The sequence below is a fragment of the Carlito syrichta genome, unplaced genomic scaffold (genome assembly GCF_000164805.1).
Source record: "Carlito syrichta isolate Samal-C Ts95f unplaced genomic scaffold, Tarsius_syrichta-2.0.1 Scaffold302519, whole genome shotgun sequence".
Lineage (NCBI taxonomy): Eukaryota > Metazoa > Chordata > Mammalia > Primates > Tarsiidae > Carlito > Carlito syrichta.
The window spans coordinates 140,537-167,752 of NW_007246615.1; the positions used below are offsets into that span (position 1 = coordinate 140,537).

Genomic DNA, 27,216 nt, shown 5'->3' on the forward strand with positions numbered 1-27,216 from the left:
CATTTGGGAGATTTTTTTTATTTTGTAGGAAATAGGCTCTCACTCTGCTGCCCAGGCGGGATTGCAGTGGCACAATCATAGCTCACTAAAACCTTGAACTTGTGGTCTTAAGCAATCCTCCCACTTCAGCTTCCCAAACAGCTAAGTCTACCACACCTGTGCCACCACACCTGGCTGATTTATTTATTTTTTATAAACATGGGGCCTCACTATGTTTTCCAGGCTGATCTCAACGCTCCTGGCCTCAAGGATTTTTAGAACTATACAAAACCTCAATATAACTGAAGTTCCTCAGTGATAGCACAAAATCAGCTTATGCAGATTGCTCATTTTAAACACTCTACAAAAATAAATAATGTATCCTTAATGAATTTAATGAAAATGTCAAATGAGACTGATTTTTTTTTTTTTTTGAGTTGGAGTCTCACTCCGTTGCCCAGACTGGAGTGCAGTGGCATGCTCCCAGCCACCGCAGCCTCAACCCACTAGGCTCCGGCGATCCTTCCGCCTCAGCCTTCCAAGTAGTGAGAATTACAGGCATGCGCCACCATGCCTGGCTGATTTTTTTTGATTTATTGTAGAGATGAGGTCTCACCAAGTTGCCTGGGCGAGTCTCGAACCCGCGGGTTCAGGCAATCCACTCACCTCGGCCTCCCAAAGCGCTGGGATTACAGGCTGAGTCACCGAGCCCGGCCTGAGACTGATTTTTAAAGTAATAATTCAAACAGGTATTTTGGCCTTTTAAAATGCAGATTTAAAAATCTAACTAAATACAACTCTACAGAAATCAAGTTATTTTTGTATCTTGGAACTATTAAGAACTCTAATCTAAAAGTTCATTAAAAGTTGGCTCTCTGGATCTGGTTAGATTCTTAGCCCACAACACCAAAGTCAATTTAACCCACAACTCTGTGCAATACATACAACATTATTTTAAGTACAGTATCTAACTAGGGCCCACATTGTTTATGCTCCAGGACATTCCTCTCTCCTCTTGTCTACAAGTTTCTCTGACTCCCAGGGCTAAATTCACTTCCTTTTATTTTAGTCAGATATATTTTCTTTATATTCCTACTTGTATTTCTATTTTAACACTTGACCACATCATATAACAATGTTTTATTTTCACATCTGCTTCTTCCTTCTAGACAGTAAACACTCTAAGAGCAGGCTTTCCATTTATCCTGTAGTCCAGTGATTCTCAAACTTTAGTTGCCATCAGTAAACTAGATGGCTAAGCCCACCCACATCCTCCAGTTTCTGATTCAGTAAGCCTGAAAAGGTGCATTTCTAACAAGTTCTTAGGTGCTGCTGATGGGTGAGGAGTGAGGGAGGAGTATGGGAATACCATAGTTTGAGGTGCAAGGCCCTAAAAGTGTCTACCCTACTGCAGTGAGTTTTGTTTTGCTTTGTTTTTAAGTTACTTGAATTCATTTATATCTAAATTCTGCCCACTTACCCATTCCTGTATACACCTGAAGGCTGGCAAAGCTATGAACTTTTGTAAAAAGTAATAATCAAAGAATAATAAACAAGCACTGGATCCAGTGGCTCACGCCTATAATCCCAGCACTTTGGGAGGCTGAGGCAAGAGTATTGCTTGAGACCAGGAGTTTGAGACCAGCCTGGGCAACACAGCAAAACCTCATCTCTACAAAAAACATTTAGAAAATAGCCTGGCATGGTGGCACGTGCCTATAGTCCCAAGTGGAATGAGGGCTAGGCTGGCTGCAATGAGTCAAAATCGTACCACTGCACTCCAGTCTGGGCAACAGAATGAGACCCTGACTCAAAACAGATATATATCATTATTATTATAAACAAAAAAAATATGGACAAAAGGGCAAGCCAAACCCTTTTCTCTGCAAGAAAATTTGACCTTGGCTTACCTAACTAGCTCTGGTACCCTGACAACATGATGATTACATTACTAGACAAACTCTATGTGATTAAAACAACCCTTGACAACAACCCTTGACAGGTCAACTACATTTGGACTAGAGAACTATAAGGAGCTGATGAGGACACCATACTTTTTCTTTTTTTTTTTTGGAGTCAGTGTCTCACTCTGTTGCCCAGGCTGGAAGGCAGAGACACACCCACAGCCACCACAGCCTCAACCTGCTAAGCTCAGGTGATCCTTCTGCCTCAGCCATTCATGTAGTTGAAACTACAGGCATGTGCCACCATGTCCGGATAATTTTTCTTGATTTATTGTAGAGATGAGGTCTCACCAAGTTGTCCAGGCTGGTCTCGAACCCATGGGCTCAGATCTTCTCACCTCGTCCTCCCAAAGTGCTGGGATTATAGGCGTGAGCCACCACGCCCAGCCAGGACACCATACTTTGAGCTTCCTTAAACTGGAACATTAGAAACTTGCTAGAAGAGATGTTGGCTTTTGTGGGCATGAAGCTATCAGGTTGTCTTCCATACCTGCCCAGTGTGGGCCACATCACCTTCCACTGAAGCTGGACTACTATGCAAGACTGCCACAAGGATTCCAGCAGAAAAGAAAACTCAAGCCTGCTTTAATGCAAGCTGCAGCTCCCATCGTATATCTTTCTGGTATCAGGTGTGGCCTATAGTAGTCTTATGCACCTGAATGTCTAACATTTGGCTACTGGTGCTCTGCCTGGCATCTTATCCCAGATATCTGGGGGCTTGATGGCTTCATTGTTGATTATTTATTTACTCCAGATTTTTGTTTTTGTTTTGTTTTGTTTTTGAGACAGGTCTCACTCTGTCACCCAGGCTGGAGTTCAGTGGCACACTCACAGCTTACCACAGCCTTAACCTCCCGGGCTAAAGTGATCCTCCCACCTCAGCCTCCTAAGTAGCTAGGACTACAGGCATGTGCCATCACATTCAGCTAATTTGTATTTATTTATTTATTTATCTGAAGAGACATGGTCTTGCTACTATGTCCAGGCTGGTCTCGAGGATGGCCTCAAGTCATACTTCTGCCTCAGGCAACCACAGTGCTGGGATTATAGGTGTGAGCCATCACATCCAGCCTATCTGACATGACATTATGGGAATGTAGGTTTCCTTCCCTGTAATAAGTAAGCCACATAAGCACAAGGACTTAGGCTATCATCTTCACTACTATATCCCCAGCACCTAGCATATTAGGCTTTTGATAAATATTGTTGAATACATGAAGGAAACCTTTGCATTCTCTCTTCTCTACACCTTAGGATGCTTTTCTCCTCTTACTCAAGTTCCTGTCCCATCCTTTCATTTTCTTACATATCAAATTTTAATCTCTCCTTTATGCTGTCTCAAGTACTTAAGAGATTAGTTTGTATTATAAATGAAATTCAGAATGTCAGGCTTTCCTTTGTTAATACTTGGTGAACAATTTGATAAACAATGGTACATAAAAGGTAAAAATATTTACTGAAGAAAATATTTACTAAAAAAAACAGTTAAGGACTATAAACATTGTTACTGATTTAAGCTAAAACAAACTGCTTTGACTCATATGCTCATAAAATATTATCACCCATTTACTTTAAAGCATGTCTTTTTATTAACATAATTCTAATTACAATTACATCAAACTAATAAAATATAGCTCTTTAAAACATTTTGCAATTTCAACTAAGCAACTTTATATTTAGCAAGTCATTTATAAAATGAATTTTTGCTTATGTATTACCCTCCTAACAATCTTTCTCAAACCTTCCTTCCCTATCGTTTTGCATATACCATGATAGTAACTAGCAACCAACTGTTAATCTAGCTCTCATTAGAGCAGTGAGTAAGTACAGAGTAACTGCTGTCCTCTCTCTAGATACAAACTTAATTCTAGAAGGCTTAAAATTTTCAAATCAATAGTGGATTAAATAATTTATACATTCAACAAATTTTTGCTCAAATGTTTACTGCATATATAAGTGCCATATATCAGGCAGCACGGACAATAAAATGAACAAAGATTACTGCTCTCATAAAGCTTATTTCTGGCTCATTGTGTCAGAAAGAACTTTTTCAAAGTTCCTTGCTTTGCTGGGAGCACAGTGGCACACACCTGGAGTCCCAGCTACTTAGGAGGCTGAGGCATGAGGATTGTTTGAGCCCACGCCCTCTATAGTACACAATAGTGTTGTATAGGCTGTAGTGCACTATTATCACTCTTGTGAATAGGCACTGCACTCTAGCCTAGGAAACATAGCAATACTCTATCTCTTAAAAAAAAAAAGAAAAGTTCTTTGCCTCTTATGAGCCATAATACTTGACAGAAAAAGAAAATACAGATCAAAACTGTTTATTTGTAAATAATAAACATTCATTTTAAAACTCAAGCCACTTCTAGAATTTATATAAATCTGAGGAATAAAAATTAATATCTAAAAATATAAGCTGGTCAACTGGATATAGATTTGGAAAATAACTATTAAGATATGCCACTGATGGCTGGGCGCAGTGGCTCATGCCTATAATCCCAGCACTTTGGAAAGCCAAGAAGAGAGACTGCTTGAGCCCATAGGTTCAAGACCAGCCCGGTCAACTTGGTGACATCTCCTCTCTACAGTAAATCAAAAAATTAGCTGGGCGTGGTGGCGCATGCCTGTAGTCCCAGCTGCTTGGAAGGCTGAGGTGGAAGGATTGCCTAAGCCCGGCAGGTCAAGGCTGCAGTGGCCATGAGCGTGCCACTGCACTCCAGCCTGGGCAACAAAGTGAGACTTCAATTAAAAAAAAAAAAAAAAAAAAGATATGCCATTGACAATGTCATTGTGTTGCTGGGTTGGGCCTATGGCAAGTTTTCAATTTTCTTCATAAAACTGGTAACAATGGCCAGGCATGGTGGCTCATGCCTATAATCCCAGCACTTTGGGAGGCTGAAGCAGGAGAAGCATTTGAGGCCAGGAGTTCAAGACCAGCCTGGACAGCATAGCAAGACCCTGTTTCTACAAAAAAAAAAAAAAAAAACATTAGCTGGGCATGGAGATGCATACCTGTAGTTCCAGTAACTCGGGAGGCTAAGGAGGAGGATTGCTTAAGCCCAGGAGGTCAAGGCTTCAGTGAGCAATGATTGTGTCACTGAACTCTAACTTGGACAACAGGGCAAGAATCTGTCTCTAAAAAATAATAATAATAAATAAAATAAATTTTAAAAAAGAAAAAAAACTGGTAACCACAAGCTACCAAGAAAGTTCTGGGGGATAATTACTGAATTGCAGGCAAACATTATAAAAAATGTACTTACTATTAGCTATTATTCTGAGCTAATATATAACAGAATGACCAAAGGAGGAGCTAAGATGTTTTCCTTCTCTACATTTACAGTGCATTGTAACTGTATTATTAATGCTATTTTTCTATTCATTCGAATTTATCTTCCTTAAAACCCATATAACCCAATTAATATTAATTGTATTCTAAGACATAACTGAAATCTTCAAATAATTTCCCTAAGGGAATTTTATGAAATAAGCTTTTTCTTCTTTTCTCATTAAGAATGTAGAAATAAACATGTAGGCTTCCTGTCAGGCTAAGATTGACTCACTTCCTATGTGAATACTATAATACAAAGGTAATCTGTCACTCTGAACATGCTATCTCTAACAGTCTGTGGGCTAATAAAATGATATCTGACATATGACTAGAGATGCTAGGACCTACAAAAACATCCTTCAGACATTTAATTAAATTTCTTATATAATATTCACTGAAAGTGCTCTTTTCTCATAGTACTGATTTTAATCAAGATACTCTCATACAACTTTAAAGATAAGTGAACAGATTTACAATAGTTGCTCTTTTTTTTTTTTTTTTTTTTTTTTTTTTTTTTGAGTTGGAGTCTCACTCTGTCACTCAGACTGGAGTGCAGGGGCCGTTCCCAGTCACTGCAGCCTCGACCTGCTGGGCTCTGGCAATCCTTCTGCCTCAGCCTTCCAAGTAGGTGGAACTACAGGCACGCACTACCATGCCCGGTTAATTTTTTTTTGATTTATTGTAGAGACGACGTCTCGTCAAGTTGCCCAGGCGGGTCTCAAACCCACGGGCTCAGGCAATCCATTCATCTCGGCCTCCCAAAGTGCTGGGATTACAGGCTAAGCCACGGAACCCAGCCATAGTTGCTCTTTTTAAAGCATTTCTTTTACTCACTAAACAAAAGTTAGAACCTAAAAGAACAGGTTCTACAATACTATTTTCCAATACTCTACAAAAAATTTATAGTTCCAACAAAGCGAAGCAAAGAATAAAAATTTTCTTAGTTTTTCATTGGATTAGCTGACTAGATACACTGCATTACACATAAAAATGGCACCAGCTTTCTAATTTTACAACTGGTTTTGGAAGACTAAATACCATACTGCCCTCTGCTGTCATTTTAAAGAAAATAAAATGATCTGTAAGATAAACTCAAGTTTTTTAATATCTGTAACTATATCCTTAACATACCCAACAAAAGGAGAAACAACTTAACATTATTAATGCAATATTATAATACATTTCTTCTCCAAAATAGAAAAGTAGTTAGCATTTTCTATGTCTGATTGCTTCAAGCATAAATAATAATATTCTCATAACCCTTATAATTGCTTTTTTTAAAAAATAGATTCTTTTATCTTGTAACTGACTTTAGGAGTAGAGAAAGGAGGGCTGGGTGCAGTGGCTCAAGCCTGCAATCCAAGCACTTGGGAGGCCGAGGCGAGAGGACTGCCTGAGCCCAGGAGTTCGAGACCAGCCTGGGCAAATTGGTGAGACCTTGTCTCCACAATATATCAAAAAATTAGCCAGCTGTGGTAGCGCACACCTGTAGTTCTAGCTACCTGGAAGGCTGAGGTAGAAGGATTGCCTGATTCCTGCAGGTTGAGGCTATGGTGGCTGTGAGCATGCCCCTGCACTCCAGCCTGGACGACAGAGTGAGACTCTGACTCAAAAGAAAAAATTAATTAAATTTTTTTTAAAAAGGAGTAGAGAAAGGATAGACTTAGGAAAAAAAATCACTGTTGTAGGATAGGAAGTAACTCTATAAAGAGAATAAATATCTTTAGATGAGATTTTCAGAACTTGTGCCCCACACATGCCTAGAACAGTGGAGAAATTATCAAGATTATTTGAACTATGGATTCATATCTTATTATTGGTAACAATGAATCTCACCATAAGCATATATTTTAAAATAATCACTAATGATAGTGAGACTCCATCATACTATCATTATTTATTAATAGCAAGACACTTCTAAATAGTTTAGTTCACCAATATTTCTTGATTTTAATATTTATTCTTGTATATGCCTTATGAGGTACATCATATATTAATATACAATAAATGTATGTAATTATAAGTATACCTATTAAAAATAGGTAAATATACCTATTGAAATACATCATAGGAATTTTTTAATCAACTGCAGTATGTGATCAAAATAATTATATCACTGGCCTAGAGAAAATTTTTAAAAATTTTGAGCCAGGCATGGTGTGTCACACCTATAATCCCAGCAATTTGGGAGGTGGAGGTGAAAGGATTACCTGAGCCCAGGGGTTCAGGACGAGCAGGGCAACTTCGAGCCCTCGTCTCTAAAATAAATCAAGAAATTAGCCAGGAGTGGTAGCACACACCTTTGGTTCCAGCTACTTGGAAGGCAGAGGCACTAGAATCATCTGATCCCAACAGGTCAAGGCTGCAGTATGGGTGATTGAGTGAGACTTTGACTAAATAAATAAATAAATGAAGTTTTGGAGGCCAGGAATAGTGGCTCATGTCCGTAATTCCAGCACTTTTGGGAGGTTGAGGCAGGAATATCACTTGAAGCTAAAAGTTTGAGGCCAGCCTGGGTAACACAGTGAGACACTGTTTCTATTTTAATAACAAAATAATAATAAAATAAAAAGAAAAGTTTTAGTGAGTGTTGTAATTAAATAAGCCTTCAGAAAGGCCAGATGCCTACAGACTAAAAGTCTAGCCTCCAGAGATGACTATATACAGCAGCTACATAAGCCCCTATTGCAACTGTGATGACAAAGTGTCAGATCAACTAAGACTAGGAATCTTACCATAAACATCTTGTATTCAGTTATCCTATTACTTTTTTCCTTGTCTTTTATAGAACTATAAACTAATATAAAATATAGCAGACAACTTTCTTAGTAGCAAGTTAATCACATTTCTCTGCAAACTCTTATTTTATACTTACTTCCATAATTTGTCTTAAATATTACTTAGACATGTTTTCTCTCATTCACTATAAATTCTAAAAGAAACAATTTCTAAATCATTTTTGTATGCCCCCAGCTGTGCATTTATTGGGTACTGGATACTGAATAAGTTGATGACTGAATGAATAAAGAATAGCCACATGATTTATCAAACCAAGTCTCCAGGTTCATGTATAGCAGAATTCTGTGCTCCTTATCCACTGGCCAACTAATGGTGACAGCATGAACACCCATCCTTAGAATAGCAAGGAGTCAAACTCTAAAGCAGAGATTTTTTTTTTAAGATGTGGGGTACAATTCAGGATTAGGTATCCAAGTGGTCATTGTACAGGTAAAATTTGGGCCTCCCTTTGGCTCCCACTTCTCCTGGCTTGAGATCTGATACCCTCATTGATGCTATGTGCCTCCCAAAGTAGAGATATTTTTTAAAGAACAGAATGAAGAGCACATATTACTAGGAAACATCTTTATTTTGTTTATTCCCTCATTTTCTTTCCTTATCTAAAAACTGTCTTTTATTTTAAACTATATATTTTAAAGTACTTATTTTGTATGGCTGATTTATTGGGGGAGTATTTCTCCTCATTTTATATAAAAGAGCACAAGAGAATTGAGAATTTTCTTTTATATACTATAAAGAAAATATACTCAGACTTAAGTTAGTATTACTTTACTATGTAAAAGAATAGAATATTGCATGAATAAGTCACTGATTTTGATGCCCCTCCCCCAAAAAACTGGCTTTCATCAATGCAACATTTATGTATAGCTGATAACTAAATACTACAGAAACCCCAAAATGGCAAAATCTCCATCATGAGGCTATTATTTATGGTGATCTGCAGCATTAACACAAGCAAAATTATTAACTTGTCCATAACTTCTGAATCTAGACAAACTACCCTAAAGGCAAAGAAGCTGGATTACAGCAAAATAGACTAACATTAATAATAATGATGATAGTTCATGGAGAAGAAAAAGCAAAAGGAAGGAGGGAGTAAAAAGAAGAGAAGGGAGGAAAAGGAGAATGGAGAGGTAGAGGAGGAAAAGATAAAAAGGAAGAATTTAATATTTATTGCAAACATTTATGTTACAAGCACTATACTAAATACATTAATTATCGCAAAACCTGTCAATGGGAGATAGAATTAGAGTCCTAATTTCAAGATGAAGAAGCTAAGGCTTAGAGAGGTTAAGTGTCCAAGGAGAAAACGGAGCTGGGCTATAACATGGTTCTGATTCCAAAATGCATGTCTTTAATCAATACATTTTATTGAGTCTATATAAGCAGTTGATGTTCAATGAAAAGTTTTCATACGTAACTCTATCCAGCTGCCCTAGGTCTCACATGACCTAGCATTAGTATTAGAGGGTATTTAAAGGGTATGATGGAGGAAGAGACAAGTGGGCAGGCTGAGAATTGACCTACAGAACTTTGATGTCACACGAGTCTGAACTCTTTTCTTTACCTAAAATATAAGCATGGAAGATCTCCAGGAAACAAATGAACAGACCCAGATGTTAAAAATACAATGAACTTTGACAAAACGGACACAGAGGCTGAGGCTGAAGCGACAGAGTGAGACTCTGGCTCAAAATAATAATAATGATAACTACAAAAATCACTGCTTCAATGGTAAGCAGTAAGCAAGCCTATTATTTGCTGGGAGAAAGATCTCATCTCTCAAGGTTGCTTAGTACATACACAATCCCAAGAAATGGCCCAGATAAAAGCATTCAAGACCTTGAATTCTTAGCATACTCAGAAGATGTAAAGAAGTGTTAGGTACTGTAGTGGGTTGAACAGTATCAGAAAAAAAAAAGTCAAGCCGGGCTCGGTGGCTCAGTCTGTAATCCCGCGCCTTTGGGAGGCTGAGGTGAGTGAATTGCCTGAGCCCGCGGGTTCGAGACCCGCCTGGGCAGCAAGACCTCATCTCTACAATAAATCAAAAAATCAGCTGGGCGTGGTAGCGCATGCCTGTAATTCCAGCTACTCGGAAGGTGGAGGCAGAAGGATTGCCGGAGCCCAGCAGGTCGAGGTTGCGGTGGCCAGGAACGGCCACTGCACTCCAGTCTGGGCGATAGAGTGAGACTCCAACTCAAAAAAAAAAAAAAAAGTCCAAGTCCTAACCCGTAAATGAATGCAAACTTATTTGAAAATCAGGACTTTGCAGATGTAATTAAACTAAGGATCATACTGGATTTAGGGTGATTTTCAATCCAATTACCCTTATCAGAGAAAAAGAGAAAGAAATTTGACACACAGAGGAGAAGGCCATGTGAAGACAGAGGCTGAGACTGGAGTGATAAGTCTAAAAGTCAAGGAATATCAAGAATTGCCAGCAGCCATCAGAAGTTAAGAGAAAGACATGGAACAGATTCTCCCTCAGAAGGTTAACTTAAAAAAAAAAAAAAGATGAAAGAAAGAAAAAATAAAGAAAAAGATTCCAGAACCAACCTACTGACACCATGATTTTGGATTTCTGGCCTCCAGAACCGTGGGATGATAAATTTCTGTTCTTTATGCCACCAAGTTGTGGTAATTTATAATGACAGTCCTTGGAAAGTAATGTAGAGACCCAGGAAGAAGTATCTCCTAATTCCTTGTCTCTCACTCACCACTGTGCCTTAAGCACATTCCAGTATTTCTCTTGGAAAATCCATCAAGTTATTAGGTAGCATTTGGGAGCAGTCACACACTGCTAGGTACCCTGGCCATAAAGATATCTTAATGCTATCAAAATCCCAAAATGTTTCCTAACATCTTTATCTGTTGATTAGATATATAGCAGAATTTTGCTGTTTCTCTACCATCCTGACAAATTTATAAGAGTAAACCTCAAAAGAAGGCAATAAAATATTCATATTTTAAAAACATAAGACAGTTATCTGGTATATGTGAGTGGGTGGTGGTTGTCATAAGGGTTTATGAAGAATTTCCATATGTTCCATATATTTATTTGTAGCTTTTTCTACTGCACATAAACATCTTTTGTATTCAGAAAAAAATAATGTATTTTTAAGAAGCACCAAATAAGCCGGGCTCGGTGGCTCAGCCTATAATCCTGCGCCTTTGGAAGGCTGAGGTGAGTGGAATGACTCAGCCCACAGGTTCGAGACCCGCCTGGGCAGTGAGACCTCATCTCTACAATAAATCAAAAAATCAGCCGGGCATGGTAGTACACGCTTGTAGTTCCAGCTACTTGGAAGGCTGAGGTGGAAGGATCACCGGAGCCCAGCAGGTCGAGGTTGCGGTGGCCGGGAGCAGCCACTGCACTGTAGTCTGGGCATCAGAGTGAGACTCCAACTCAAAAAAAAAAAAGCAGCACTGAATAGATGCCACCTCAAGGTTTCTCCAAGAATCTGTGGTTTTGAATCTTTTCACTAGAAAACCTGTTTAACATTTCCTTATGATCATATTCAGGCAAATTAGTTGATGGTATGCTACACTGCCAGTCTTCTTTAGTACACTACATTATATTTTTTTAAGTTTTTTTAAAAAATAGTAATTATGGAAGAAAAAGTTGATCAGGAACTATACCTAAGTTAATTAAATTTATAAAAGTTATCACATTAGAATTTGTATCCTGATCTGGTGCTTTCCCTGACAGTTCTCCAGAATTACAAATTAAAAGTCAATCAGTAACAGTGGTATGGGTCAGAAATTCTGAAACAACTTTATGTATATATTATGGTTGAACAAACAAGTAAATATGCTATAGGTTAAAAGGGTCAGATTTCTCACTGCCAAAAAAATAAATTACAATAAAGATCTTTCTATTCTATCTATTCTATTCTAAACTTAGGAAGTTTAGAATGAACTCTGTGATATTAGATGGAACTCATTGCTTCTTTAGATATGTGTGTGTGTGTGTGTACATATAAATACATACACACAAACTGGCATAGATTCAGAAATATAGATATAGGTACATGCATGGATCACTATAGATTCAGAAAACCTAGCTATGTCCACTGATAAAATGAACATGCCAGTAGCAATGAACATTCCTAGCACCTAGATCTTGGTTTTGAATACCATTCTACAATAAAGCAGGTTTCTTGAAAAAGCAGTGGATTCCACAGCTGGGGCAGAGAAAATACAAGATGAACCTGGACCTCCTTATAGTACCAAAAAGTAAGACAATTCTCCAAAAAAGATAAACATGTCAAAAGGGTCCAGGAACCAACCTACAAGAGCTCCTAAAGGTTCAGGAAGAAACAATTTGAAAAATAAAATAAATAACAATAATACTGGATTATAACTCAAGAAAAAAATAAATATCTGGCTGGGCACAGTGGCTTACACCTGTAATTCCAGCACTTTGGGGGATCATGGTAGGAGAATAGCTTGAGCCCAGGGGTAGGAGATCAGCCTAGGAAACATAGCAAGACTTCACCTCTACAAAAATAAAAATAAAAAAATTAACCACATGTGGTGACATGCGCCTGTGGTCCCAGTTACTGAGATGTGAGACTGAAGTATGACAATCACCTGAGCTCAGGAGAAAAAGGCTGCAGTGACTGTGATTGTGCCACTGCACTCTAGCCTAAGCAACAGAGTGAGACTTTGACTAAAAAAAAATTTTTAAATAAATATCCATAATTTTATACAGATGCAAGCAAATAATTGAATGAGTAAGTAAAATGGGAAAAAGAGATAACTCTTCCATATGGAAAAATTCCAATCAATAAATGCAGAAAAAATGAGGGAAACAGAAAATCACTATCAGAATACCACAGCCAAAATTGTTGCAGGCAAGATCCACTATTGGATACTAAAATTAGTGTGAAAAAATCTGAGGAGAAACAGGATATTTGCAAAGTCTCAAAGTAATCCTCCCCAAGATATTTGTTGATTGCAAGATGAAAAACAGTAATTTTATAGTAGAAAAACTCAGCAGATAACACCTTTACCAAATGATCAGGGTTAATTTCAACAGAAATAACACATATTGATATCACACACCTCTGATAGGATATACTAAGAAGGGCACATGGCTCTGTAGTTATTTTTGCCAAAAATGCATAACTTTGTTCTAAACATGAGAAAACATGAGTCAAACCAAATTGAGAAACATTCTACAAAATATCTGACCAGTACTCTTCAAAAGTATCATGATATGAACAACAAGGAAAGCCTGAGGAATTATCACAAAGCAGAGAAGACTAAGAAGACATGACAATTAATGTAATGTGGGACCCTGAATTAGATCTTGGACCACAGAAAAAGAACTTAATGAAAAAACTGGTAGCTGGGCACAGTGGCTCATGCCTGTAATCCCAGCACTTTGGGAGGGAGGTAGAGGTGAGAAAATTGCCTGAACCCAGGGGTTCAAGACCAGCCTGAACAACTTGGCAAGACCTCATCTCTACAATAAATCAAAAAATTAGCTGGGCATGGTGGCATATGCCTGTGGTTCCAGCTACTTAGAAGGCTGAGGTGGAAGGATAACCTGAGCCCAGCAGGTCAAAGTTGTGGCTATAAGCATGCCGCTGTACTCCAGCCTGGGCAACAGAGTGAGACTCTGATGCAAAAAAAACCTGGTGAATTCTGAACACAGTTAATAGTGCTATACCAACATTCATATTTTAGTTTTGAACTGAACATGGGAGGTAATTGTCCATGGGTCTCTCACATTTTTGTATGTTTTGTGAACAATGCACTAACCTTTTGTTCTGGACTACCTCTTCAAAGGTGTTTGTATGGTGAACAGCCTTGGAAGACAGGGACAAATTATTCCTCTGGGAATAGGACAGGTTTGCCTGTTAGGAACCAGGGCACACAGCAGAAGGTGAGCAGCAGGTGAGCAAGCGAAGCTTCATCTGTATTTACAGTTGCAACCCACTGCTTGCATTAGTGCCTGAGCTCTACCTTCTGTTAGATCAGCAGCGAATTAGATTCTCATAGGAACAAGAACCCTATTGTCAACTGCACATGTAGGGATCTACGTTGCATGCTCCTTATGAGAATCTAATGCCTGATGATCTGAGGTGGAGCTGAGGCAGTGATGCTAGTGCTAAGGAGTGGTTGCAAATACAGATTAACATTAGCAGTGAGGTCTGACTGCACAGAGACCATAATAAGTCAATTGCTTGCAGATGGATATAAAAATCCTACCAGTGAGTGGCAAGTGAGTTGACGTACTTCAATTATGTAGCTGCATCTGGTGGCAGGATTTAAGTCAGAATCCAACACTTATTTTAGCCCACCTGCAGCCTGCCCGTTATTTTATTTATAACTTCCATCTGCACCTCTTCCCCCACCTCAGTACACTTGTCTCATAGTTTGGGTAAAAACCCACAAGCTAAACCTAACCAAGATAAGTAAAAAACAAACATTGCTGGAGAGCTTCTTTGAAAAGGGAGAAGGCCCAATGATGAGAAAGCAGAAGACTCTAAGACAGCCAACAAAAAGAAAACTGCATTAAAAAGAAAATACCCCATGAGGCACAGGTGGGAGGGGTGGGAGCTGTGACAGCATGGATGGGAGGAGCGGCATGGGTGGGAGAAGCGGCATGGGTCCAGGGAAGCAGAGCCGGGGCAATGTGGGGCTGCAGTAAGTTGGCAGGTGGGCCTGAGAGGCTGGCCAGCAAGGAGTCCTAGGCCCAGACCAGGATCTGAACCGCGCTTGATGGCCCCAAACCTGCAGTGCAGCCCAGTCCATTGCTCATCAGGCCACTGCAACAGGCACAGTGTCCAGAAAGGTGTTCATTCAAAGAGACTACAGCAGCGACACGCACTGCCAGTTCCAAACCAAGTTCCCTGCGGAGGTGGAGAATCGGATGGAAAGGCAGCAGTTTGAAAAGACAGTGTGAACTAAACAGCCTTTATGCAGAAGCAGAGAAGCTTGGAGGCCAATTATATCTCGAAGGATGTCCAGCTTTAACAACATATACCATCTTCTTATGCATAGAAACTCATTATGAGAAAGTTCTGAAGAAAGTCTCCAAAATATATTCAAGAGCCGAATGAGAATATATATGCTCCCCAAGGCCTTCTCCTGACAGACCCAATTGAAAGAGGACTTCGAGTTATTGAGATTACCATTTATGAAGACAGAGGCATGAGCAGTGGAAGACAAACCATATATTACAGAAACAAAGAACAGAGTACCATATGTTCTCACTCATAAGCGGGCTTTGAACAATTATAATACTATAAGAAAGGGATTGGCAGTAGTGGGAAACTGTCGGGGGTGGGAGAGGCACACCTCATCAACAAGGGTACCTGCATAATCAACATTTGTATACCTAACCCTGAAGTGTACCCTACATCTTTATAATAAAAAATAAAAAATAAACCTCTAGCTGGGACCCTCATCTATCCACTGGCCAATCGCAGAGTGTCCCCACCTCCTCTCCAAAGCATCATTCCTTCGTATCTGCTGCCAGAGCCACAGTGCCATTTACTCCAAGGACTAACTTTCTAAAATTCCACACCCAGAGTGAACTCAAGTCTTTCAGCATCCATTTTGTGTCTCCATATCGTGTAGGACTCTGTAATCTTTTTATTAGTTTCTGAGAAAATAAAGCATTTCACTTTTTTATTTAGAGTCATTTAATGAAATATGCAGTTGGTCAACCCAATGCAAAGTTTATTTCTTATCTGCCACCAGTATATACCATGGGTTCACCTCATTCCTGGGCCAGCTTCTCAGGTGACTTCAGATTTCAGCAAGTCATATCTTGGCCAGTGTTCAGCCTTATTCCCCTAAACTAATAAAATTATTTCTCCAGGATTTTGGTGAGGGGTTGGCCGTATCTGCAGTATTGCTAATGAATCTCCCAGATTTCAAAGAACTACCAGCTTTGTCATGACTCAGATCTTAAGATCTACTTCTGCTATTCAGTTTCTCAAACCAAAGCTCATTGAAAAAATAATGGAGATGTTATTTGCTTTATTATCACAATTATTCCTAATTAATGCAAAAAAAATATCAAGAGGCCTACTTAAATCATGGGTTCATTGCAACAGGTGATTCACATTCTCCAAGCCCACTCTGTATAATATGTGGCGACCAGTTATCCAACCAAGCAATGAAATCTTCAAAATTGCTTCACCACTTGGGAGACCAAGCACCCTACATTAAAAGACAAGTCTTCGGAGTTTTTCAAAAGAAAAAAAAAAAAAAAACGCTGAACACAAAGAACAGAATCAAGTGTTAAGGTCATCACTTCATCAAATGATTCATCAATGATTCTGCCCTGAGAGCATCATTCTTAGTGGCTATCTGCATTGTTAAATCTAAGAAACCCTTTACTACTGGTGAAGAGTTGATCCTGTCTGCTGCTAAGGACATTCATTGTGAACTTTTAGGAGAGGCTGCAGTTCAAAAGGTAGTACATGTTCCTCTTTTGGCTAGCACCATAACTAGAAAAATTGATGAAACAGCAGAGGACACTGAGGCACAATTGTTAGAAGAATTAATGAGTCGTGGTAAACAGTCCAGGTTGACAAGTCTACCGATGTTAAGGCAACAATGTTTGTTTTTGTACAATATATTTTTCAGGAGGATGTACATGAGGTTATATTGTGTGCACTTTTGTTGCCAACCAATACCACAACTGCAGAATTATTCAAATCTTTGAATGATTACATTGCAGGGAAACTGAATTGGTCATTTTGTGTCGGTATGGATGGATTGCCATGGATGGACTGGTTTCTGGTTTCACTACTCGGATCAAATAGGTCGCTTCTGAATGTGTCTAAGCATTGTGTCATCCATAGAAAAATGCTAAGTCAGGCATGGTGAGGCAGAGACAAGAGGATTGCCTGAGCCCAGGGGTTCAAGACCAGCCTGGGAAACTTGGCAAGACTTCATCTCTACAACAAATTGAAAAATAAGCCGGGCATGGTGGTGCTCACCTGTGGTTCCAGCTACTTGGAAGGCTGAGGTGGAAGGATCACCTGAGCCCAGCAGGTCAAGGCTGCAGTGGCTATGAGCGTGCCACTGTACTCTAACCTGGGTGACAATGAGACTCTGACTCAAAAAAAAAGAATAATGCTGGTTAGCCCAAAAATGTCACCTAAATTTAATAACATTTTGCAGGATGGGATTAAAATCATCAACCACATTAAAGTACATGCCCTTAATTTACCTCTGTTCACACAGCTCTGTGAAGAGATGGACACAGAGCACACACATCTTCTCTTATACACAGAAGTGAAATGGCTTTCTAAAGGTAATTCACTAGCCAGAGTTTTTGAGTTATGAGAGCCATTCCTGAGAGTTCTTTTAGAAAAACAGGCACCGCTGGCAGCACATTTCAGTGACATGGAATGGGTCACAAAACTTGCTTACTTGTGTGACATATTCAACTGCTCAACCAACTCAAGCTGCCACCGTAGGGAAGAATAACAACTATGTTCAAGTCAGCAGATAAAGTGGCTACATTCAAAGCCAAATTAGAACTATGGGGACAATGAATGAACATTGGATTTTTGACATGTTTCGAACATCAGCAGAGATTCTGAACCAAGAGACTGAGTCAAGGCCTTCTTTTTCCCAGATGATGCACGATCACCTAAATCAACTTTCAAAAGAGTTTGAGCATTACTTCCCAACTACCAAAGACCCCCAAACTGGGAAGGAGTGGATCCATGACCCATCTGTGAATAAGCCAAGTGAACCGACTTTGTCCATGCTAGATCAACTGCTTGAGATTGCAAGTGATGATGGCCTTAAAAGTATGTTTGAGACAACCTCAAATATTCATACCCTCTGGATTAAAGTCACTATTAAACAATGTTTTAACATGTTTTCTTTTTAAATTAATCTCATACTTCATTTTAAAATTAATATTTTTTCTTTTTTTTTTTTTTTGAGTGGAGTCTCACTCTGGCCCAGGCTGGAGTACAGTGGCACGGTCATGATCACGCCAGCCTCAACCTGGTAGACTCAGGCATTCCTTCCACCTCAGTCTTCCAAGTAGCTGGAGCTATAAGCATATACCACCACACCCATGAAATTTTTTTGATTTATTGTAGAGACAAGGTCTAGTCAAGTTGACCAAACTGGTCTCAAACTCCTGGGTTCAGACAATAAAATTAATATATTTTTAAACAGTTAAAATGGTAAGGCCAGGCACAGTAGCTCATGCCTATACTCCCAGCACTTTGAGAGGCCAAGAATGGAAGACTGCTTGAGCCCAGGAGTTTAATCACCAGCGTGGAGGCTGCGTACAGTGACTCATGCCTATAATCCCAGCACTGGGAGGCTGAGGTGAGATGACAGCGTGAGCCCGGGTTCAAGACCAATAAATCAAAAAATTAGCCGGGCGTGGTGGTGCACACCTGTAGTTCCAGCTACTTGAAAGGCTGAGGTGGAAGGATCACCTGAGTTCAGCAGGTCGAGGCTGCGGTGGCCATGAGTGTGCTGCTATACTCCAGCCTGAGTACAGAGTGAGACTCCGACTCAAAAAAAAAAAAAAAAAGGACCAGCTTGGTTCTTGCTTTGTTGCCCATGTTAGTTTTTGGGTTTTTTTTTGGTGGTGCATGTCTATAGTCACAGCTGCTTGGGAGGTTGAGGCAGAATGATCACTTGAGCCCAGGAGGCTGAGGCTATGGTGAGTCATGATCATGCCACTGCACTCCAGCCTGGGTGACAAAGTGAAACCCTGTCTCAAAAATAAAATAAAATAAAATGGTAAATTTTATATGTTATGTATACTTAGCCAAAACAAAAAAGTTCTGAAGCTAAAAATAAATATATTTTATATATTAACTAGAATTCGCTTTTCTTTCATAAGCTAAGATAAAAAATAAATAAATATAACTTACATTTATTGAGCATTTATTATACAAAAGGCACTGTTAGATCCTCCTCCTAAGAACACTGAGATAACTTTTATTAATAAGTCTCAGTTTTACAGTTAGAGAAGATGAGATACAAAGATGTTCAGTAACTTGTTCAATGTCACAGAGCTAGGATTCAAATACAGAAAATCTAACTTTACAGCCCATTCATTACAATTAGTCTGCCGAAAGGACTTGAATTCACATGTCTCCAAAGAAGATATGCAAAAGGCTAAAAAGCACATAAAAAGATGTTCAACATCATTAGTCAGTAAAATGTGAATGAAAACCACAATGAGGTGGGGCACAGTAGTTCATGCCTGTAATCCCAGCACTTTGAGAGGTCGAGCCAAAAGGACTGCTTCAGTCCAAAAGTTTGAGATCAGCCTAGGCAACATAGCTAGAACTCGTTTCTACAAAAATCAAAAGAATTAGCCCAGCATAGTAGCACACACCTGTAGTCTCAGCTTCTCAGGAGGCTGAGGCAGAAGGAACACCTGAGCCCAGGAGGTTGCGGCTGCAGTGAACCATGAGCATGCCACTATACTCCAGCTTGGGCAACAGAATGAGACCCTAGCTCAAAATAATAATAACAAATAATAAACAAAAAAGATGTGGACAAAAGGGCTAGCCAAACTCCTTCCTTTGCAAGAAAATTTGACTTTTGCTTACCTAACTAGCTCCAAAAAAGAAAAAACCCATGAGATATAATTTTACACCGACTAGGGTGGCTATAATAAAAATAATAATAAGCATTAACAAGAATTGGAGAACCCAGAAACCTCATACATTCCTGGTGGGAATGTAGAATGGTGCAGCTTCTGTGGAAAATGTCCCAAAAAGCGAAACATAGAACATAAGACAAAGCAATTTCACTCCAAAGTATACATCCAAAAGAACTAAAAGCAAGAACTAGAAATCTGTAGACCAACATTCATAGCAGCATTATTCACAATAGCCCAAAGGTAGAAATCTATCAAAAGATAAACGAATAATGGATAAACAAAATGTGGTATGTTCATACAATTCAGCCATTAAAATGAAGGAAATTTTGATATATGCTACCTTATGGATGGACCTTGAGAACACTGTACTAAGTGTAATAAGCCAGACACAGATGGTCAAACACTATATGATTCCACTTATATGGGTTATCTAGAATAGGTAAATTCATAGAAACAAAAAATTGAATAGAAGTTATCAGGGGTTGGGGAAAGGGGAAATCGGAAAGTATTGTTTAATGAGACACACTTTATGTCGGGATGATGAATAAGTAAAAGTGGTGATGGTTGCAGGGCACAGTGGATCGTGCCTGTAATACTAGCATTTTGGGAGGCACAGGCGAGGGAATTGCCTGAGTCCAGGGGTTCAGATCAGCCTGAGCAACATGGCAGGATTTCATCTCTACAATTAAAAAAAATAACTAGCTGGGTGTGGTTCCATCTACATGCCTGTGGTTCCATCTACTTGGAAGGCTGAGGCTGGGGAATCACCCAAGCCCAGTAGGTCGAGGCTGCAGTGGCTGTGAGCATGCCACTACACTCCAGCCGGGCACAGTGAGACTACCACTCAAAAAAAAAAAAAAAAAAAGGTGGTAATGGTTACAACATTATATAATCAATGCCACTAAAGTGTACACTTAACAAATGGTTAAAATAATACTGTTATATGCGTGTTACTTCAATGTTAAAAAAAAAAAGATTAGTCTGTTAAGTAACGTGTCTACCTAAACAAACAGATCAGAGACAATTCTATCAGCTTCATCCCTCTAATCCTTTGCAAGGTCAAAAGGCTCACTGTGCATCTTTTCATTTTTCTCCTTCTTCCACTTACTTCACTTCACTGTTCCCTTTTTCCCCACAACCTTTCACTAGGCTTCCAACTGAGGGGGGAAAAAAAATAGAAAAACAAAGTCAGCAAAGAAAAAAATTCCCATCAATGTCTTCAAATCTGCTTTTCTAACATAAAAGTAAGCAGCCTGGGCATGGTGGCTCACACCTGTAATCTCAACACTTTGGAAGCCCGAGGTGGGAGGATCACTTGAGCACAGGAGTTTGAGACCACCCTGGGCAACATAGCAAGACCTCGTCTCTACAAAACAATCAAAAAGGTCAGCCTCAGTGGCTCGGCCTGTAATCCCAGCACTTTGGGAGGCCGAGGATAGTGGACTGCCTAGGTTCATGGGTTCGAGACCAGCCCAAGGCAACTTGGCGAGACCTCATCTCTACAATAAAATCAAAAATTAGCCAGGTGCAGTAGCACACACCTATAGTTCTAGCTACTTGTAAGGCTGAGGCAGAAGGACTGCCAGAGACCAGCAGATCGACACTGGGGTGGCTGTGACTGTGCCATTGCACTCCAGCCTGGGCGACGGAGTGAGACCCTGACTTAAAAAAAAAAAAAAAACTAGCTAGGTGGTGCACGTTTGTAGTGCCAGCTCCTCGGTAGGCTAAGGCAGAAGGATTGCCTGAACCCAGGAAGTCAAAGAGCCTGCGGTGAGTCACGATCATGCCACTGCACACCAGCCTGGGCAATAGAATGACATTTAACTCAAAAAATTTTTTTAAAAATGAGAATCTGGTCATAGACAGCGTAAAGGACTCAGGAGATACAGGCTTGACTTTAAAAAGAAAAAACATTTAAAACAGCACATCTCAAAATAATTAAAAATAGCTATGGCCAAAGGTAAAGAAAAAGAATCTGCAGAAAGAATTTTTTAAAAAAGAGCCAGGCTTGGTGGCTCAGCCTATAATCCCACACCTTTGGGAGGCTGAGGTGAGTGGATTGCCTGAGCCCACGGGTTCGAGACCCGTCTGAGCAACTTGGCGAGACCTCATCTCTACAATAAATCAAAAAAAAATTAGCTGGGCATGGTAGCACACGCCTGTAGTTCCAGCTACTTGGAAGGCTGAGGCAAAAGAATCGCCAGAGCCCAGTAGGTCAAGGCTGCGGTGCCCGGGAGCGGCCACTGCACTCCAGTCTTGGAGACAGAGTGAGACTCCAACTCAAAAAAAAAGAAAGAAACTATAGATTAGCAGAAAGCAAAGAAATATCTCACTGCAAATTGTTATTATAAGCAACAGAAAAACAAAGGCAGTCATACTGTTCACTTAAATATAATTCATTATTATGGGGTATAGCAATAAAAATATCAAAGCTAAAGCAGCTTTGCCTCTTACCAGTCACCTGACCTTGAAAGTTTATAAAAAAGAATAACACTATTTAAATCACGAGGTTGTCTCATGTAGTAAATAAAAATGTACATGTAAAAGCACTTTGTAGCTTGTGAACTCTTTTTAAATGATGTCAAATTTAAGACTAGACTATTACTGAATAAATTTCCTAACTTCATAAGTATTAATAGAACTGTGAATTACTAATCTTGGGCAAATAAACTTAAGGAATTAATGTGCTTTGATGTTCTTTGAAGAAAACTTCTACCTGTACGAGGGTAATAATTCTCATTTTTCTTAGGGAAAATAAATCAAACATTTATAAAGCTCTAAAGTGATTTTTAAAACTGGTCACTCCTCTTTGGAGACTTAATTAAGGTTAAGAAAAAAATTCTCTCTTGACATATATCATCTTTGCTCAACTTTGAACATATAATTAGCTTGCACAGTAATTTGCAGATCAGTTAGCTTTCCACATATATTATGAATGAATTACTTCAAAGAACAAACATATTTTCTATACTAACAGGAAAAGACAAACTAACTTAACAATTTTCTCTTGAGAGTATAATTTTCATATGCACAAAAAATTAAATTTTCAGAATACCCAAATTTTCACCCTAAAAATTATCAATAGTCTAGCTGGTTTTAATTTTACTAAAACAGTTTGTTTTCTAAATGTTGATACCAATTCAGCAATTTCAATTATTCTAAACTAAGTGCCCTGGGAATTATCACTTTACACTTTTTCCTACAAAACTTGCAGACTGATCTATCTTGCTGCTCAGTTAGACCAGTCATGGTGATATACAGGAGAGCTGGAACCAAAACACAAATGCCTATGGGAGGCCCAGCAGTTAACCATAAATGCCTTAGACAGGAATGATTGGGAACTATGGAGTCCTAGATAGGTCATTCCCAACATAAGGACACAGCCAATAATACTGAGTTCAACCAACTACCTCTCAGGATGGTGGTCCCTGAGCTGCCAGATCTTCCCATTGTCACAAAAGCCAGAAGTTTGAATTTTTATATACGACAGCTTAAGTTTTAACTGTTAGAAACTAATTTACAAGCTGGTGAAACACAGTTCAAAGCAAAACATCTGTGAGCTGTCAGTCTGTGGCTCCTGCATTCTTCTTAAACACCTCTAGTCTTCTCTCCTCCATCTCTCTTTTCCTCTCTCCATCTTTCTCTCTTCCTTCCCTTTTCTTCCCCAACTCATGATTTTATCCCCATCACTTTTTTCTCCAGAATATACAATCCTTAAGAATAAAAAAAAACGTTCAGATTTGTGAAGTAGAAAAGCTAGAGAGAATAATAAAACTGAGGCATCTTGTTAGTAACTTGGAAAGTATAAGAATCAGGCCAGGCACAGTGGCTCACGCCTGCAATCCCAGCATTTTTGAAGGCAGAGGCAAGAGGATTGCCTGAGTCCAGGGGTTTGAGACCAGCCTAGGCAACATGGCCAGACTTCATCTCTACAGTAAATCAAAAAATTACCCGAGCGTGGTGGCATGCTCCTGTAACTCCAGCTACTTTGAAGGCTGAAGTGGAAAGATCGCCTGAGCCCAGCAGGTCAAGGTTGCAATGGCCACGAGCGTGCCACTGCACTCCAGCCTGGGCGACAGAGTGAGCCTCTGACTCAAAAAAAAGAAAAGTCTGAGAATCAGAGTTACTCTTGTGGTCTTAGTTGACTCCACTTCAACTGGTGATGATACCTGCTGTGCAGACAAAATCATAATGCTTCTTTAGCAAGCAGCAAGGAGTGAGATCAAGAACTTGCCTGGGCTTGGGAACCAAGTGTGCTGAAGCTGGAGACCCAACTCTGCTACTTTCCTGTTTCTCATTATTCAAAAGCGAACAGTATCATCCACTCTGGAAGGATGGCCCGATAAATAAATATAATACATAAAATACCTGGGGCCTTGTATCTGCCTGGCAGACAGCTGATGTTTAATAAATGGGAGCTAAATATATAAATGTGGTATATTATAATACTTACAACTTCGTATTTTCATTTTTAAAAAAGGTTTACAGAGAGAAAAATTTCTGTCTCATCGTCTGAATCAGTTTGTGTGCATGCTCTCCCTGCTGTTTCTTCCTTAAACAGCCTTTAAAACACTCTTTTTGATAATTATACCATTATTCCTATGACCAACGATTTGCAAGTAGTTTCTTACTCTTATCCTCACGCTCATAGCAATAACTACAGAAGACATAAACGTATAATTAAGATACATAAAATATTCCCAGAATGCAGCCCTAACTCTTCCCAGTCAAGCCTTTTTCATCCAGCTTGATTTTTTTAATAAAATAAAGTGTAAGTTATACAGCTAGGAGGCACCTATAGAAGTCAAACTTGTCACCACCATTCAAATATAAAAATACTTCAGTGATTGGCTTGTTGGACTCTAGAGCATTAAGCCCAAACCCCCTGACATAGCTTATTTTGCCTCAGGGCAACTACCACTAATCTCTACAGCTTCATCTCTCACCACTCCCTCCCTTCTGCCAAACTCTCCAAATACACTATATTCTAATATATTCCTGTAAATACTGGTCTCTCTAGCAGAACAAACTTTTCCCTCCCTCAATCCCTGCCTGCAGCCAGTCTCTTCCCCAATTAATCCTAAATAGTAGAACTCAAATAAAAATTTTGTTATATCCTTCCATTGCAGCTTAGATTTCACTTCTAAGCCTTCTCTCATCTTCTCCTTTCCCATACCACAATATAATTGGTGTCAGATGCACCTTCTTATATGTTCCTATAACACCCTATACATACCCATCTAAAAAAGAAGCTAATAGTGTGGAATCCAACAAGAAAAAGAACAGATACTTTTATGAATCTCACACACACACATATGCACTACATTTGATTTAAAAACTAGTAAAATCTCTGAAAACTAGTAAAATCTCTAATAACTTGGTGAACAAGCATCCTCTTACCTTCTGACTGTTACTCCCATGATGTTCTAATTTCAGAATGTCAAAGAATATCAAATATATATAAAAAGTATTTAAACCCTTCCACCCTGATAGCTTATAATTTAAATAAGATTTTTTTTTAATTAGCAAAATGGTTCTAACCTGAACAAAGTTATTTTAAATATTTTTACTTTGAATAATTTAGAAGATCTTCTTCCCTGTGTTCTTCAGATCCTCAAACATTCAATGGTTTTCAAACTCTTTTTGAATAACTACTGTATTACACACGTGTGTATGTATGTAACAAAAGTCTCACTGTGGTTCACTACCTATAACTTTTTTAAAATTGCCAAAAATCATCAGATTTTTAATCTGAGGGCTCCCTATTCAAATAGAAATGCCACTTTTCACTAGATACTGAGCTACTGGAAAGTTGAAGCCATGCCTTATTCATCTTTGTAATTCATAGTTATCTGCCCATTACACTGGCTGGAAATAGTTTTTCCATAAATATCTATTGAGTAACTGAATTTTACCAAGTAATTCAACAAATATTTTGTGAACCTACCATGTCCCATGAGCCTCAGCCTTTTTATTTCATCTCAAATAGTGCTAATGACATATAGTTTGGGGAGATCAATGAAGATTTTGTCTTTATCTGAAAAAAATTAATTTGATATGTTTTGGAATAGGGGATAGTACAAGCAGCTAAGAAATCAATGGAATATAGCCAGGTTTTATAAACAAGACATACATAAAGGAAATAATAAATTTATAGAATTCATATCTTGTAATAATAAGTTACAAGTTACAGATCTCTTAAGGATTCTGTTTAGGATATATCCTAACAAGAAAGATTCTGCTCAGAAGTTAAATTGAGTTTGTACTTCCTGAACAAACCCAATTTCTGGAACTCCCTAGGCCATGACAAGTATAGTAATGTGTTCAGAGAAATTAATACTGTTTAATAACTGTGACTCACTGACTACTCAGATCTAAGAATGTATTTTAAAAATTATTTTAAGAACAAATGTAAAGAAGTTCACCCAGGGAACTAGTAGAATTCTAGCAGCCTAATGAAATAAAATATAAAGAATCATCAATTAGTTTACATTTTATTGATAACACCTAAATATTCTCCAAATTCTAAAACTGTATTCTACCTCATTAAAACAAATAAAATGCATAGGCTGTCAAGGCAGAGTTTTTAAAAGTTAGTTGATTTAGGCCAGGCTCAGTGGCTCAGCCTGTAATCCCAGCACTTTGCCTGAGTGGATTGCCTGAGCCCACCGATTCAAGACCAGCCCGGGCAACTTGGCGAGAACTCATCTCTACAATAAATCAAAATAATTAGCCAGGAGCAGTAGCATATGCCTGTAGTTCCAGCTACTTGGAAGGCTGAGGCAGGACTGCCAGAGCCTAGCAGGTAGATGCTGGGGTGGCCGTGAGTGTGCCACTCCATTCCAGCCTGGGCAACAGAGTGAGACTCCAATTCAATCAATCAATTAATAAAAGTAGTAGATTTCACTAGAAACAAGCAAAGTGCAAAAATGTTGGAATAAATTATAATCCTAAAGTATTAGCCAAGTGGAACTGACAAAAAGCTAAAATTCAGCAAATCATTTATATTTTTTAAAAATATTAGAAAAGGCCAGGTGCAGTGGCTCACATCTATAATCCCAGCACTTTGGAAGGTGGAGGCAGGAGTATCATTTGAGCCCAGGAGTTTGAAATCAGCTTGGGCAACATAGCAAGATCCTGTCTCTACAAAAACATATAAAAAATTAAAAGGGCCGGGCTCAGTGGCTCAGCCTGCAATACCAGCACTTTGGGAGGCCAAGACGAGTGAATTGTCTGAGTCCGCGGGTTCAAGACCAGCCTGGGCAACTTGGCGAGACCTCGTCACTACAGTAAGCCAAAATATTAGTCAGGCATGGTAGCGCGTGCCTGTAGTTCCGGTTACTTAGAAGGCGGAGGCGGAAGGATCGCTGGAGCCCAGCACGTCGACGCTGGGGTGACCATGAGTGTGCCATTGCACTCCAGCCTGAGTGAGACTCCAACTCAAAAAAAAAAAAAAAAAATTAGCCAGGTCACCCCTAACCAACAAGTGTACCTGCATAATGACCTTTTTTTTTTTT

General features: G+C 39.1%; 1 protein-coding gene and 1 pseudogene across 1 annotated transcript in view; one reads left to right on the forward strand and one right to left on the reverse strand.

Annotated features, from left to right (window-relative positions):
• Positions 1 to 27,216, reverse strand: part of DTWD2 (DTW domain containing 2) — a 145,753-nt gene that overhangs the window by 115,543 nt on the left and 2,994 nt on the right. The gene's annotated exons all lie outside the window — the stretch shown is intronic.
• Positions 14,678 to 27,216, forward strand: part of LOC110595520 — a 14,963-nt pseudogene continuing 2,424 nt past the window's right edge.